The 16,330-nt window shown below is 39.0% G+C and overlaps 1 pseudogene; it reads left to right on the plus strand.

Moving 5' to 3' along the window:
* The window catches only part of LOC109231194, a 66,846-nt pseudogene that overhangs the window by 21,418 nt on the left and 29,098 nt on the right, over positions 1-16,330 (plus strand).

Below are 16,330 nucleotides of genomic sequence, written 5' to 3' on the forward strand. Positions count from 1 at the left end.
TGATAAGAAGTACCTGGATCTGCACAGAAAACATTTGCAGAAGAGTAGCATGAGTACACCACAACGGTACCCAGTAAGTGCCAAGCCTAACCTCGGTCGAGTAATGACGAGGTCAGGTCAGGGCCCTACTGGTATATAATAAGTAAAACAGTAGATACAATAATGTGAAAATGACTAGAACCTAACAAAGAGAATTTTAATGGAAAATAACAGCACAACACATAGAGATAACAACAGGGGCGCTTCTGAGATACTGTCTCATAATCCCAAAGTAAATATGCAGGGGGATCTCATGAGATACCGTCTCGTAGTCCCAAAGTAAATATGCAGGGGATCTCCCGAGATACCGTCTCGTAGTCCCAAAGTAAATATGCAAGGGGCATCTCCTGAGATACCGTCTCATAGTCCCAAAGCAAATATGCAAGGGGATCTCCCGACATACCGTCTTGTAGTTTCAAAGTAAATGCGCAGCTCAAAATGATGGAAATAACAGTTACAGCAAGAATCCTACAATTTAGACTAAGTACAAGTCAAGGAAAAAAAAAGCAGGAAATCCACTAAGCATGTTGCACAGAGTTCAAATAAGAATTTAGGACACGTAGACATGCGATATTAAGCTAAACAGGATAACTACACATGCTGGAATAACTCATTTAGGGTAAAACAAGTTACTGTTCAGTAAAAACCGAATTTTTCAACAATTAGCCCGTGTATGCACTCGTCACCTTGCGTACACGGCGCTCACATATCACAACAATACCAAATCCTAAGGGGATTTCCCCCACACAAGGTTAGGCAAGCCACTTACCTCGAACCAGGCTCAATCAATCAGTAAGAATGCCCTTTCCACGATTTTCCGACTCTGAATGGCCCAAATCTAGCCAAAAGCAATTACATACCATAAATATAACTATAAGAAACTAATCTAATTAATGAAATCAAGGCTTAAGCAAGAAATTAGAAAATCGCCCCAAAAAGTCGACCCGGGCCCACGTCTCGGAATCGGGTAAAAGTCACAAAATATGAACACTCATTCACTCACGAGTTCGCTCGTACCAAAATTATCCAAATCCGATATCAAAATCCGAATCAAAACTCAAAAAACTTAGTTGAAGAACTTCTCCCATTTTTTTCAAATTTTCAACCCAAATTCGAAATTAAAGGATGGAATCAACTATAGATTAATGGAATATAATCATAAATGAATCAAGAATCGTTACCCAATAGCTTTATCTGAAAATCCCCCAAAATTTCGTCCAAATCCAAGCTGTCTATCTCAAGTTATGCTAAAAATGGCTTAACCCTTGGTTTTGAAATGTTAAATTCAGCCCAAGCATTCCTTCTTCGCGAACGCGGAAGAATCCTCGCGTTCGCGAAGCACAAAATTGCTTCAGTCCAAAATCCTTCATCGCCAACGAATCACCCACCAATCCTATAAGACGATACGAACCTAGTCGAACCCTTAAAACACATCAGACAACAACAAAAACACGAATCACCCACCAATCCAAACTTAATGAATTTTGAAACTTCAAACTTCTACAGCCGATGCCGAAATCTATCAAACCACGTCCGATTGACCTCAAGTTTTGTACACGAGTCATATTCGACATTACGGACCTACTACCACTTCCGGAATCGGAATCCGACCCCGATATCAAAAGTCCACTTCCGGTCAAACTTCCCAAAAATTCAACTTTTGCCATTTCAAGCCTAATTCAGTTACAAACCTCCAAACACAATCCGGACACGCTCCCAAGTCCAAAATAACCCAACGGAGCTAACAGAACTAATGAAATTCTATTTCGGAGTCGTCTTCACACAGTTCCAACTACGATTAGAATCTTAGAACTTAAGCTTCCGTTTTAGGGACTAAGTGTCCCAAAACACTCCAAAATCAAAATCAGAACCTCTCGGCAAGTCACATAAGTAGAAAAAGATACGGGGAAAAGTAGTAAATAGGGGATCGAGGCTAATACACTCAAAACGAATGGCCGAGTCGTTACATCCTCCCCATCTTAAAATAATCGTTTGTCCTCGATCGAGCATAGAGACATACTTGAAGTGGTGAAAAGATGAGGATAACGGCTTCGCATATCATGCTCGGTCTCCCAAGTCGCCTCCTCGACCGGATGACCCCTCCACTGAACCTTCACTGAAGCAATGTTCTTTGATCTCAACTTTCGAACCTGCTTGACCAAAATTGCCACTGGCTCATCAATATAAGATAGATCCTTGTCCAACTGGAGTGAGTTGAAATCCAACACATGAGACGGATCACCGTGATACTTCTGGAGCATAGAAACTTGGAATATCGGATGAACTCCTGCTAGACTGGGAGGTAAGACAAGCTCATAAGCAACATCCCAACTCGCCGCAACACCTCGAATGGGCCAATAAACCTTAGGCTCGGCTTGCCCTTCTTTTCGAACCTCATGACGCCCTTCATGGGCGAGACCCGGAGCAAGACCCGCTCTCCAACCATGAATGCAACATCACAAACCTTCCGATCCACATAACTCTTATGTCTGGACTGGGTTGTGCGAAGTTGATCGTTAATCACCTTAACTTTCCCCAAAGCATCATGAACTAAGTCTGTACCCAATAATCTAGCCTTGCCTGGCTCGAACCAACCCACTGGAGATCGACACCGCCTACCATATAGAGCCTCATACGGTGCCATCTGAATGCTCGACTGATAACTGTTGTTGTAGGCAAACTCTGCAAGTGGCAAGAAGTGATCCCAAGAACCTCCAAACTCCATCACACACGCACGGAGCATATCCTCTAGTATCTTAATAGTGCGCTCAAATTGCCCGTCCGTCTGAGGGTGAAATGCTGTGCTCAACTCAACCCGAGTACCTAACTGATGTTGTACGGCCCTCCAGAACCGCGATGTAAACTGCGTACTCCGGTCAGAGATATAGATACCGACACGCCACAAAGCCTAACAATTTCGTGGATATAAACTCGAGCCAGCTGCTCGGAAGAATAAGTAGTCATCACAGGCACATAATACCTTACGTACATAGGCGATTTGATAAAGCTAGTCAACTTACCACATTTGCAACACCTGCAGTCAGAAAATCCTAAAATACACACACACACACATACATATATGTATATATAAACACATGGGCCTACAAGGCCTCAACCAACACAAACATATGTCTAGCATACGGTAACTGACAACAGGTATACATACGTCTCACAAACAGAACATAGTCAGGACCGGGCCCTGATCTACCCATAAGTCTATATATAAAATCAAAACATAAGGACCTTTAGGCTCGGCTACACTCTTGATGATATGGAGTCTGCCGATCAATACTGGAACTGAAATTATTTATTCTGGGGGTCCGTCAAACTGTCTACCTGAACCTGCATCATGAAATGCAGCGTCTCCGGCCAAAGGGACGTCAATACGGTTTAATGTACCGAGTTGTAAGGCAACTAAATAATCATAAATAAGTAATATAATCAAATAAAAGAATGCTGAACGAAGATAACTGGATAAAACAAGGGTCAAATAATCTGGAGATCATAGCTCACATCTAGAGGGTCATATACCTTAGTCTTACCAAACGGGACCCGTAGCATTGCTCTGTAGCTTTGTCTTCCTGAACTTTTCTTTAACAACATCTCACAACTCATACCATGTCTAGTCTATCATACGGCAGTCACACAAACACATAAAAGTGAAATGCTAACTACTCGTATCGTCTCGTACGTATGTGCTAGCTACCAGACTCGTAAGTCTCTACTTTCCCGGCTCGCATACCGGTACTATCATCTCATACCCGACTAATAAGCCGGTACTTCTAGACTAGTGTATCCGCCATCTACCAGGCTATCATGCACGTATCTGCTAGGCTAGCACTCATGTACTACCAGGTCACTGGACCTGTTCGTTGTATGTATCTATCGTACCAACAACATGCCTCAACAAGTAGAGTTCTCATATCACTTCTATTAAGGTCATCAAATCATACTACAAGCAATAACTATCAACAAAAGGCAATCTCATCATTTCTACAATCGTCTACAACCAACAGCTCGCATAGTACCAATTTTTGTCTTCATGATACCGCAGTCCTTATAAGGAGGTCACTGTAGCTCATAGACACCTTCTAAATAGGATAAGAAGCTATTAACAAACATTTGAAACTGGACCTACCAAGGTGTTACCAGTTAAGGCATGTACATGCTACTAAAGGCATAAGTAGAGCAACCCTTAACGGTGGTCGTTTTGAAATATGAATGCTTACGAGGGAGCCATCGATGTTCATATGCGCTTTCGGACAGAAACAAGGGATTACTACTGAATATATGGAACAAGTGACATCGGGGCAATCTCAAGTGAGGAACGTATGCAACTAGCTAATACACGGGTAGAACAACTCGCATTAAAAATTGTAATACTAGGGAGGTCTTTACGAGGGAACGTTATAGCTCAATTACACTCTCTGGAAAAGAACATTGGTTGTGAAGAGCTATATGAAATGCATTCTATGAGGGCGACATTAATTAAGAACATAAGGGTTGTTAAATGCACGATTATAATATTTCTAAGCATTTCATTTTGGAACTCAATTTTCCGGGGGAACTTACTTTAGATTCATGCCAAGAAAGGAGATAACTAATAGCCTTACATACCTCTAAGCCGACCTTTCTACGGCGATGACAGAACCAGCCTTCTGCACAAATAAAGCTACACAAGAAACAGTACTACTATTAATGAAGAGAAGCATAATAACTAGCTGACGAACGGCAATCCACTCTATACATGATTCTACGACGTATATCTTCGCCTAACTCCCGTCTAATCCTCATAGCACCATCAATAACACATAATTACACACACATCAATATATCCAGCACCTCTATACCACAAAACCAGTCCCAGCACGTCACACAATAAATAAAACAACACTAGCATCAACAAGAGAAACATGGTAACTAATAAATGAGCAATGAGCTTTCTTTACTGCAAATCGAACAACATCTCCGCCGTTTATTTTACATCCTCAAGTCAGGAACAACATCAACACAACAACAATCAACAACTATATCTCCAATACATGAAGAACAACTAGAACATCCCCAACACATTATGTAATACGAACAACAGTTTAGCTACTCACATAGTCATTTAACTTGTAACTTACATCTTCGAAGCATAATCAAATCATTAACCTAAACTATGTGTTTATACTCCCAGCATCTAAACAAGTATATTCACATAATTTCCAGCCTTATACCTATCATAAGAACTACAGTAAATAGCCCAACACAACTCAACTACATCACAAACAACTTCCAAATGTTATCTTGCAACTTACTCATCCTTACAACTTAGGTAAAGCTTAGATATGCTCTAGCACAAGCAGAAAAGGGGAAAACATACCTTAGATAACAAGAACAACCTTCAACAAGTGCTTCCTGCAACTTAGAACAACCCTTAACATGACAATAACACAATAGAAGCACTTTCCTCTAGTCTCACAAGACTTGTAAAGTTGGATTTGCATAATTTAGCTTTGGGTTTACTCTTGAACCATAAGAGAACACTTAGAGAGGGTTTAGAAGGTGTTAAGAGACTGGTCTGGTCGAAAAATGAATTAAAATGAGGTGCCTCCGCTATAAATAAAAAGGTGAAACAATGCACGCCTATGTGGGCCCCAAAGAGGGCTGCCTGCGCAGTCTCGCAAATTCGAATATCTCTTTATGAGAAGTAGCAAGATCTCTTATGTTCACCACACATCTATCAAAACCTTACTAGGGGGATGCTATTCTAGTAGCTGCTTATCTTATCAACAGAATGCCACTTAAAATCCTTAATTTTCAATGTCCTCTGGAAGCTTTAAAGAGTAAAAATGAATATACTGTTCTCTAAAGGTGTTTGAGTGTGTTTTTGTCCACACTAGGAATTTTGGGAAACTCTATCCTAGAGCTATAAAGTGTATTTTCATGACATAGAAAAGTTATAAATGTTATCATCCTCCATCTAGGAGATCTTTTGTTAGCATGGATATTACCTTCGAGAATCTGAGCTTTATTTCAGTATTACCTCATCACCCCTACAGGGAGAGCAGTAAGGAGGAAGAGGTGATTCTACCTAGTTCTATTACTGGATCTCTTGATTAAAATGTCACAGGGGAAAGTAAATTGGAGAAAGAATTCAGGGGGAGACTATTGGGTGTTTGGATAGGCCTAATTTGAATACATACTCAAGGAGAAATAGAGCAGAAGAAGCTATCATGCAATCTATTGAAGCTTAACCTTCTTCTGCTGGTCAGTTATCATCAGTGTTGTCAAAGGCGCGCTTAAAATGCGCTTAAGCCTTGAAGTGAGGCTCAAAACATGTTGAGAGCTTCGCCTCGCTTTGTGGGCGCTTTAGTATCGCATCAAGGCTCTTAGGCATACTTTTACTTGCCAATGAGTGTAATCCTGAAAAGGCAACATTAAACAATTAATATTTTATTTCATCGTAAATTTTTTCCAATTTCTTTATCCATATATTTGTTATTCATGCTTATAATTATTAGTCTTAGACTACATATACATATTTTTACTTTTTTTCCAGTTGCGCCTTAATATTTTATTTCATCGTAATTTTTTTCCAATTTCTTTGTCCATATATTTGTTATTCATGCTTATAATTATTAGTCTTAGACTACATATACATATTTTTACTTTTTCTCCAGTTGCGCCTTTTTTTTATTAAAGCCCACGCTTTATTTGCGCTTTGCGCTTAAAGCCCCAATGGACATTAGAGCATTTTTGTACTTTTCACCTTTGATAACACTGGTTATCTACATTTCCTAATGAGTTAGATTTGCGTATTGCTCACAGGAAAGGAGTCAGATCTTGCACTATCAAATACCTTTTGTCTAATTTTGTCTCCTATAATTCTCTGTCTCCCTTCTATAGAACCTTTGCCTTGTCTATTTGTTGTGTCAATTCCCCAGTATTGGAGGGAAGCTTTTGCAAATCCTAAATGGAAGACAAGCTATGATTGAAAAAATGAAGGCCTTGTCAAAAAATTAAACTTGAGAACTTGTCACTTCACCACCAGACAAGAAGTTGGTTGACTGCAAATGGGTCATCACTATGAAGTACAAAGCTGATGGCTCTTGAAAGATACAAAGCAAGACTGGTGGCTAAGGGATTCACTCAGACTTATGGAGTGCATTATCAAGAGACATTTGCCCCTATTGCTAAGATGAACGCTATTAGAATTTTTTTGTCTTGTGCAACTAATCTTGATTGGGACTTGCAACAATTTGATGTGAAGAATCTTCATCGAAACTTAGAAGAAAATGTGTATATGAGATTACTCCTGGATTTGATACTGCACAAAGTCAAGGAAAGGTATGCAGATTGCAGAGCTTGTTCGGACTGAAGCAATCCCCTCGAGCTTGGTTTGACAGATTCTGCAAAGCAATGATCTCTTTCGATTACCAACAAAGAAATTCTGATCACACCCTCTCCATAAGACATCAAACGGGTAAGCTCACTCTTCTCATAGTTTATATTGTTGACATGGTAATGACAGGAGATAACAAAGAGGAGATGGCCCGATTGAAAAAGTTGTTAGCACATGAATTTGACAAGGATCTAGGAAAATTGCAGTACTTTTTGGGAATTGAGATTGCTAGATAAAAAAGAGGAATCTTTATTTCTCAAAGGAAGTATATTCTGGATCTCTTGAAAGAAACTGGTATGACGGGTTATAGACCGGCTGAATCGCCCATTGAAAGCAATCACAAGTTACAAAGCGGAGTTTGAGAGTTGGTTGATAAGAAGAGATATCAAAGGTTGGTTGGAAGACTCATTTATCTCTCCCACACTTGACCAGATATAGCCTATTCAATTAGTCTGATGTGTCAGTTCATGCATGATCCCCGAGAGCCTCATATGCGAACTATCTTTCACATTTTGCGGTATCTGAAGTCTACTCTAGGGAAATGTCTACTTTTCTCCAAACATGATCACTTCCAAATAGAAGTCTGTATAGATGCGGATTGGTCTAGATCTCTAGTTCACAGAAGATCTAAATCCGGTTATGTACACTCGTAAGAGGAAATTTGGTTACATGGAGAAGCAAGAAGCAAGTGTAGTTACTTGATCAAGTACAGAGGCAATATGTAGGGCTATGGCCCAGGGTGTTTGCGAACTTCTTTGACTCCAAAAGCTACTAGAGTAATTGAGATTGTCTGAAAAAGGAAAACTTTCCTTATTGTGACAACAAGGCTGCCATCAGTATAGCGCATAATCCAGTCCAGCATGACCGAACAAAGCATGTGGAAATTTATTGACTTTTTTTTAAAAGAAAATTTACAACTGACGTCTTGAGTTCTTTTCATGTGCCATCGTAAAAGCAGCTAGTTGATGTGTTTACCAAAGGTCTCAACAAGCGGACTTTCCATACATTGAGTTGCAAGTTGGGCATGTGCAACATCTTTGCACCAACTTGAGAGAGATTGTTGATTAGCATGGTTTCAGGAAATTTGACTATATTTAGGATATTGTTGATTAGTGTTATTTTAGAAGATTTGATTATATTTAGGAGATTTGATTTTGTTTGATTGCTGGACTGATTGTATTGATTTTATTTTATTTCCTTAAACTAGTTCCTTTTGTTTAGGTTTTGGGTTTGTCTAAACATGTCTATTGAGTTTCTTTTTTCTAATAAAATGTATTTGCTTATATAAGAAAGACGGGGAAGAATTCTGCTACCGATATGGACAGTATCATGATTTTAAAACACTAAAATTCCCTGAATGAAAGAATTTATGATATTGACAGCCTAGACCACTGTATTTCCTAGATCTTTCTCTGTACAGTATAGAGCCAACCGATTGTCCTTCAATTCACTTAATCCGCTCCAAAATTTCTGTCGTTCCTGGAAACGATGTCCTGTTCTGGTTGCTGCACCAATCTTTTCAGAACTCACTTGTCATTTTATTATTGATACTGTTCGGGTATTTTCTTGTGAAACTTCCAAATTTGGCCTTCGTCTGAATACATTCTCTCAGCTGATTATTACTTCCAACAGCCTTATTGGGTTGAGCTAAAGTTTCCTCAAATTTGGCCAAATGATTTTAATTGTCATCTTTGCCTTAGCCTCTATTTTGCTTCACTGATTTAGGCATGAAGTATATATGGCATCTTATGTTTTTGGTGTTTTTCATTAAATATTTGCTCATTACCATATTATTTCTTTCATAGAAGTGCTTTACTTACTTCAAATTGTCAAAGTCAGATTCAAACCTCTTCACTGATACAGTAAAACAAAATCGTACATACTATTGCAGGGTTGCTTTACATGTGTGACAAGCTAACAACTGTCAGACAAATGCATGTCCTAAATAAATGTGTTTCTATTTGAAGTTGCTATGCTTTTTTTTTCGTGCTGCTTGTTTGCTCTATCTCTGTATTGCATGCTCATATTTATTAGCTTTAACCTGATATGTTAATTTGTTTGGAGCAGTTTCCTCCTCATTTTGCTGATTGTGTTAGGCCATGTAGCTTTGCTGGTACTAATGAACAAATCTAGTTCAAGAAACGGCATATAGTAAGAAGCACGGATTTCTGACCTGAAGATATATCTGCTCGAATCAATTTTTTTTTTTAAAAAAGATGCTGGTGGTCTTCCAAAGCATCTTAAGGTCAAATCATTTTATTTTGGCGAGGAAATAGGACTTAATATACAGCTCCTAACTTGTCACAATTTCTGTGAGTTGGCATGTTTTTCAATCTTTATTTTCAACTTTCCTTGAGCCGAGGGTCTATCGGAAATAACCTCTCTACCTTCAAGGTAGGGGTAAGGTCTGCATACACACTACCCTCCCTAGATTCCACTTGTGAGATTATACTGGGTTTGTTGTTGTTGTTGTTGTTGTTGTGGCATGTTTTTCAATCTTACTAGTTGTCCTTTCTGTCCAAAAACTTGACTTGATCTTGTGAAACTCCTTTTGTAGCTATTTATTTTGGTGCACTATCTTTTATTTTCATTTTATCCTTTCTTGAATTAATTTTGTTTGATGAAAATGACAACCTTTTCTCTATTACAGTCCCATATATTGGAGATACGACACATGCCTGAAGCACTGGCATACTTTGTTACACCTAAAGCCATTGATGAAAATTCAACACTTTTAGAACAACTGCCACACTGGGCTGCTTGTTCAATTACACAGGCGTTGGAGTTCCTCACACAAGCATACAAGGGTCATCCACGGGTTATGGCTTATGTTCTAAGGGTGTTGGAGTCGTATCCTCCTCAAACAATAACCTTCTTCGTACCCCAACTGGTGCAGGCCCTGAGATATGATGACGAGGTGTATTTTACTGGCTAGCAAGTCAAAGAGATGTACTCTTGGAAGTTAATTGTTTACTTCAATGCTTTACATAGTTCACACCTTGGATATAGCTTTCCTGTCAGTACTCAGATATTATAGTTCTTTCATGAACAGCATTTTCATGGTTAAAATAAAGATAAAGTGAATGATTTTGTTTGTACCTGTAAACAAAAATGAATAGAATTAAACAGTAGATGTCACAATGGGTTTTCATCTCGAAGTAGTTTTCATAATACCTTCCTTGTGTGTCTCGACTGCCCATCTGTCGGTGCATCAATGTGAAAAATACCTATTCATCTTGCATATAATAGATCTGGTTGACCTTGATCATGCGATTTTTACCCATGCAGAAATTAGTAGAAGGATACTTGCTCAGAGCTAGTCAAAGGAGTGACATATTTGCCCATATTCTTGTATGGAATCTGCAGGTGGGAAGCTTTTGCTTTGTTTCGGTTTTAAAATGGCTATCCTTGTCGGATAAATTAAATCTGTTCCCTCTTGCTTTATGGTGAACATTGGTTTGATCTTCTATTATAGCCACTAACCTCAAAAGCATTTGCAGGGCGAGACTTGTGAGCCGGAGTCAGGGAAAGGTTCTGCAAAGGTAGATAAATTCAACCGATACCTCTTGCTATTAAAGCATCTATTGCACCTTTTTCTAAACACTCTTATATGGTCCTCTTCCTATAAGCATGCTGTGCAACGAACTCCATGTCGAGAAGATTTATTTGGGAGCTGCGAATTTCAAAATTCAGATAATAAAAGCTATTGACCAACACCACACCAAAAACTATGCAAGAAAATACATTTCTGTTTGATGTTGATAACTGTCCTTCCTATCTTTGAACAGCCTATTGTTGCTTTCTTTCCATATACACCATCGTACAGCAGCCGATATAGTATATACCAAATGATATCCGAAGCCCTTTGTATAACTATCCTGTGGCAATCTTCCAAAAGGTGGAGTGTTGTTTCTGGCGTACACCAACCATGCCCAAGATGTTCAAAATAAGATCCTAAATTTGAGAAGTGAATATACAGTGGAGTTAGATGGTTGATGGCCTCAAGCTGCTCTTCACAAAAAACACCTGTTGCAAAGTTGAATATCCCTCCTCTGTAGATTGCTTTGTTTCAGACACGCTCCTTTCAATACCAACCAGGTGAAACACTTCACTTTAAGAGGAGCCAGCCCCTTCAAGATTGGTTTCAAGGGCCAAGGGATGATTCCAATGGAGTTATGGGTGAGGATGGAATAGGAAGACTTAACTGAGAATAAGCCTTTTGAATACAAATTCCAGCAAAGGCAGTATGGGAAAGAAGATGCAGGGGGCCAGCTGTTGAGAAGGTCTAAAAGACATAATGTAAAGCCCCGTTAATTTCTATAATTCGGCTAAATTCGATTAAGAATACGATTTAGATTAAACCCGAGCTGCACAAAATTAATTGAGTGAAACAAAGTCATCAAACACACTTGGAAAATGTAAAATTACAAAAGGATGAATGCTCTGACTAACGTGCATGGGAATAGGTGGAAGGAACACAAGGAATCAAGATAAGCAAAGCAAAGGAACAAGAAAAATGCCTTCAGGTGGTGTACGCCAAGGATGGAGCAAGGCATTACCAAGGCGTCTGAAGCCCCCAGCTGCCACAATGTTGGCAGTGAATCACACCCAAAGCGCCGAAGTTGGCATCCATAAAATGCTGAAGGAACAGGGGCGCGTGCGAGGAGCATGCAATGTGTGCCCTACCACGAGCTTCACTGAAGCCTTTTAAAGGCAATTATGGGAGAGAAAGTTTATTATTTGTTTGCTGCAAGTCTTTAAGGTTTAGAGAGATAGAGGAACTCTACACCATAAATGCAATTTTGTGGTGAGAAATTAGTACTCTCTGGTAGATTTGGTCCTTTAATTACCTCTTAACTCTCCAACTACATGAAATTTATAGATTCTTCAAGAATTTCTCAAAGGCATTCAAGAATTCAAGTCTTGAAAATTCTAAGGTTTAATAAAGAGGTGATCCCTTCATCCCAATCTTATATATTATATCCCATGGACATAGTAGATTATATTTATAAAGAAAGATTGGTGTTTAAACACCAATTCGTGAAACCCTAGAAATTAGACTTGAAATTGGGAAGTTTGTTGGAATAGATGATGAATAGTGTCGGGTTTGCTTGAACATTGTTGTTTTGAGTTTCTAAAAGAGCAACTAGATTCATAACACGTTTAATGAAGGATTTAGAGTTAAGACTTGAGAATCGGCTTTGAATGGTGAAATATGAACTTCGCTAAACTTGTGAAATTGGACCCAAGTATTAGGCACTTAATTGATAATATTGTGATACATTATTGATATATGTTTACTTGTATATGTAGATTGTGAACCGTTGGCGTCATCGGAACATTTAGGGTAAGATTCGGGAAGTGAGTTGAGGTATGTTGAGACTTATTATCCTTCGGAAATTTTCCTCTGAATTTATATCGAAAACTGACTTAAAAATAAATTTTAAATGCGAATCCTAGTTTGAGGAGACAAGCATGTTGGGATTGCACCATTCTTTGCATTGTAAAAATGATTTAAGTGCTAATTGTACTTTCCTTATAAAGTGTTAAGTAAAATACTTTGAAACTATTTAACCATTGAGATAGCACTTGATAAATAAAAAGGTAAATTCTCATTTGCTAACTACTATAATATGAATTGAGAAAATACTTTATTTGATTTTGTTCAAAATATTGGATCGGCTATGAACATCGTGATTTGATAAAAGAAATTCTTTGAGGCTTTTACCCATTAAATCTATTTGAAATATCAAAAGTTTAGGGAGTTACCATAGAACTAACGTAGGGATAAATTCCAAAGCTAAGCCGGAGTTCATGGGATAAAGTCCCTTATCGTGAGGGAAACAATTACTCTACGTAATAAGATTAAATCGACTCGCACAGTACTACGGAAACCGCCCAGACAAGTAGGTCGATTACTTGTTGCTAGGGCGAATCACCTAGTGTTTTTCTATTATGTCAGTGTCGATGTAATGCTCCCGGTTAAAGTAAAAGCTCATATGATTTTTGGTTAAAGGATTCGACCTGTTGTCACTTTTCGGCGAGACTCCACACTTGTACTCGTGGGGCACTTTATTATTATTCTTTCGAGTCACCGAGGTATGTAGTTGACTATTTTATTTCGTGCTATAGAGATCTAGTAGTATTTCTTTTGGGTTGTAATTTTGTGTTTACTCATATGGCATGCATGAATGGAACTCTTTACTTTTATATATTGTTCATTAAATGAAAAGGCTAATTTAAAGTTGGTTCATGCTTTATTTGATTTATTTAAATGATTAGGCAGCCCGGCGCAGTAAGCTTCCACTATGTGCGGGGTCCGGGGAAAGGTCTGACCATAAGGTCTATTATACGCAGCCTTACCCGCATTTCTGAAGATGCTGTTTCCACGGCTCGAACTCGTAACCTCCTGGTCACATGGCAGCAACTTTACCAGTTACGCCAAGGCTCACCTTCCATTTATTTAAATGATTGTATTTTAAAAAGACGCCCCGTGCATCGGGCTGCCCCTTTTTATTGTATTTGAAAAAATACTTTCGCATGCATCTATCAAGCATACAGATGGGTATTCTTGTATGGGCTGGTTCACTCGGGACGGGTAGTGTGTCGGGTCCCAGTCATTTAAGTTCCTTTTAGAAGTGATGAGCCAATTGCATTCCCGCCTGAAGTAAGACATAAGAGCATCTTAAGACATGGTAAAACCGAAAAGATACCTTTAATAGGAGAGTTGTCGTGCCTAGTGTTATTACCAAAATATTGTCTTTTTGCCTTCCCCACTTTCATCAAAGTGCTCATCAAAAAGAAATCCCACCAAACCGTTATGTGTTTCCAGATACCAATGTCAAGAGGAAATGGGGTCCACTTGGTGATCCTAGGGTTTGAGACCGTATTTATTGCAGATCACATAGGGAATTGCCTTCGCCATTGAACCTCTTGTCCATATGCAAAGCATATTATTGTTATGAGCCTTTGGATCTCTAATCCCCAAGCCACCGAGTTTCTACCTTTGATAGCAGTTTCCCACTTTACCAAATTAAAAAATCTCTCCTCCCGTTTGACCTTTTAGAGAGACTCTTTGAAAATCTAATACACTATTGCTGAGCACTGCTCTTCCACCCAAAGACAAATATTGTCTATTCTAGTTTGACAACTTCACATTTCTCTAGAACTTCCCCTCATATGAAAATAGATTTGATTTAGCCCCAAGAGGGAGACCAAGGTAGTAGGAAACGATCCGATACTACAACCCAAAATATTTGCCAAAAAATGTATATTTGGGACTGAATAGATAACATTTTCCAAAACAGAAGGCCTGCTGATAGAGGTCGAGAAACCTGTAATCCAATTGTTTGCATAGGGGTGACCATCATCTGCTCAGACCTTCCATAACCAGAATGAAGAGGAAAGGGAAAGGGAATGTTCTTGTCTAAGCCCCCTTTGCGAACAAAAAAAAACCATGTGGAGAACCATTGACCAGCACATAGAATTGGACACCGAAGATAAACAAGAGATCCAAGTGATCCAGCTAAACCTAACTTTATTAATTTTTTAAGCTATTTCAGGTTTGCACATGAACATGTCGAAGAGTACCATTTGTCCTGTTAATGAAGTCCCAAATCTGGATGAGTTGGCTGGTATTATGGGATGTAAAATTGGTTCATTTCCATCTACTTATCTTGGTTTACCTCTGGGAGCAAAATTTAGATCCACTGAAATTTGGAATAGGATCATAGAAAAGTTTGAGAAGACACTTGCATCATGGCAAATGCAATATCTTTCGTTTGGGGGCAGATTAACACTTACCAACAATGTATGAAGCAACTTGATAAGTTAAGAAGAACTTTCTCTGGGAGGGCAATAATGAACGACATAAATTCCACTTGATCAAGTGGAAAAAGGTTACCCAACCAAAAACTCAAGGGGGGTTGGGAATTAAAGATCTAACAGCACACAATAAAAGCATGATGATGAAGTGGCTGTGGAGATACAATTTGGAGGATACTGGGTTCTGGAAAGTTGTCATCAAAGCCAAGCATGGAGAGCTGAATCACTGGTGTTCAAAAGTACGGTGTAGGATTATGGAAAGGCACCAGCAAATTACGGAGTACTTTTGCTCAGAACATCCACTTTGAAGTTCTGATAGAAAAAAAAACAACCGATAGCCAAAAAATGCTCTCAGCGCACGATAAGCCAAGGCTGGCTAATGTGCACCACTGATGGCCAGGAGAAGCAAACAAGCAGCTCCGGTGACCGCTACTACAACGCCGATGAACTCGATGATGCAGATTATCACTCCGTTAACATTTGGAAGTTTCTTACCAGCTAGATTCCAACCAATTGAGGAGGAAAGTGAGCTAAATGAAACGGAAGAGAGAAAAAGTAACCAATGGAACAGTAAAATTGAAAATCAGACAAAGGAAGATCAGAAGTGTAAGGATCGGCTGCCAACAAGTCCGAAACGACTACAGTTCTCTGAGGCTGGATCTTCAAAGAAAACTCCAGATCTAGATCTCACAGCAAATGCAGAGATAGGGGTGGAGAAGACAGTACATGCAAAGGAGCTTCGACAACAGAATCGAAACTCTCAGATGGGGATGAGATTGGAATATGTTCCACCAAGTCACAGGGATGGCAAAGTGGTCATTCAAATAGAGGAAGATGATGTGAGTGAGCTGAAAGACTATTGGGAAACTGTTCTAATTGGCTATGTACTGGGAGATGCTCCGTATGAGAAGTCTATGTTGAGTTATGTAGAAACAGTTTGGGATTTTGTATCTAAACCCCATATTCTATATCACCATAATGGCTATTATGTTTTTCGATTCACAACTGTGGAGGATAGAGATACAGTTGTTCAAGCAGGACCATATACATATCATAACAAGCCACTGATCTTACAGA

This window comes from Nicotiana attenuata, chromosome 8 (assembly GCF_001879085.1).
Source record: "Nicotiana attenuata strain UT chromosome 8, NIATTr2, whole genome shotgun sequence".
NCBI lineage: Eukaryota > Viridiplantae > Streptophyta > Magnoliopsida > Solanales > Solanaceae > Nicotiana > Nicotiana attenuata.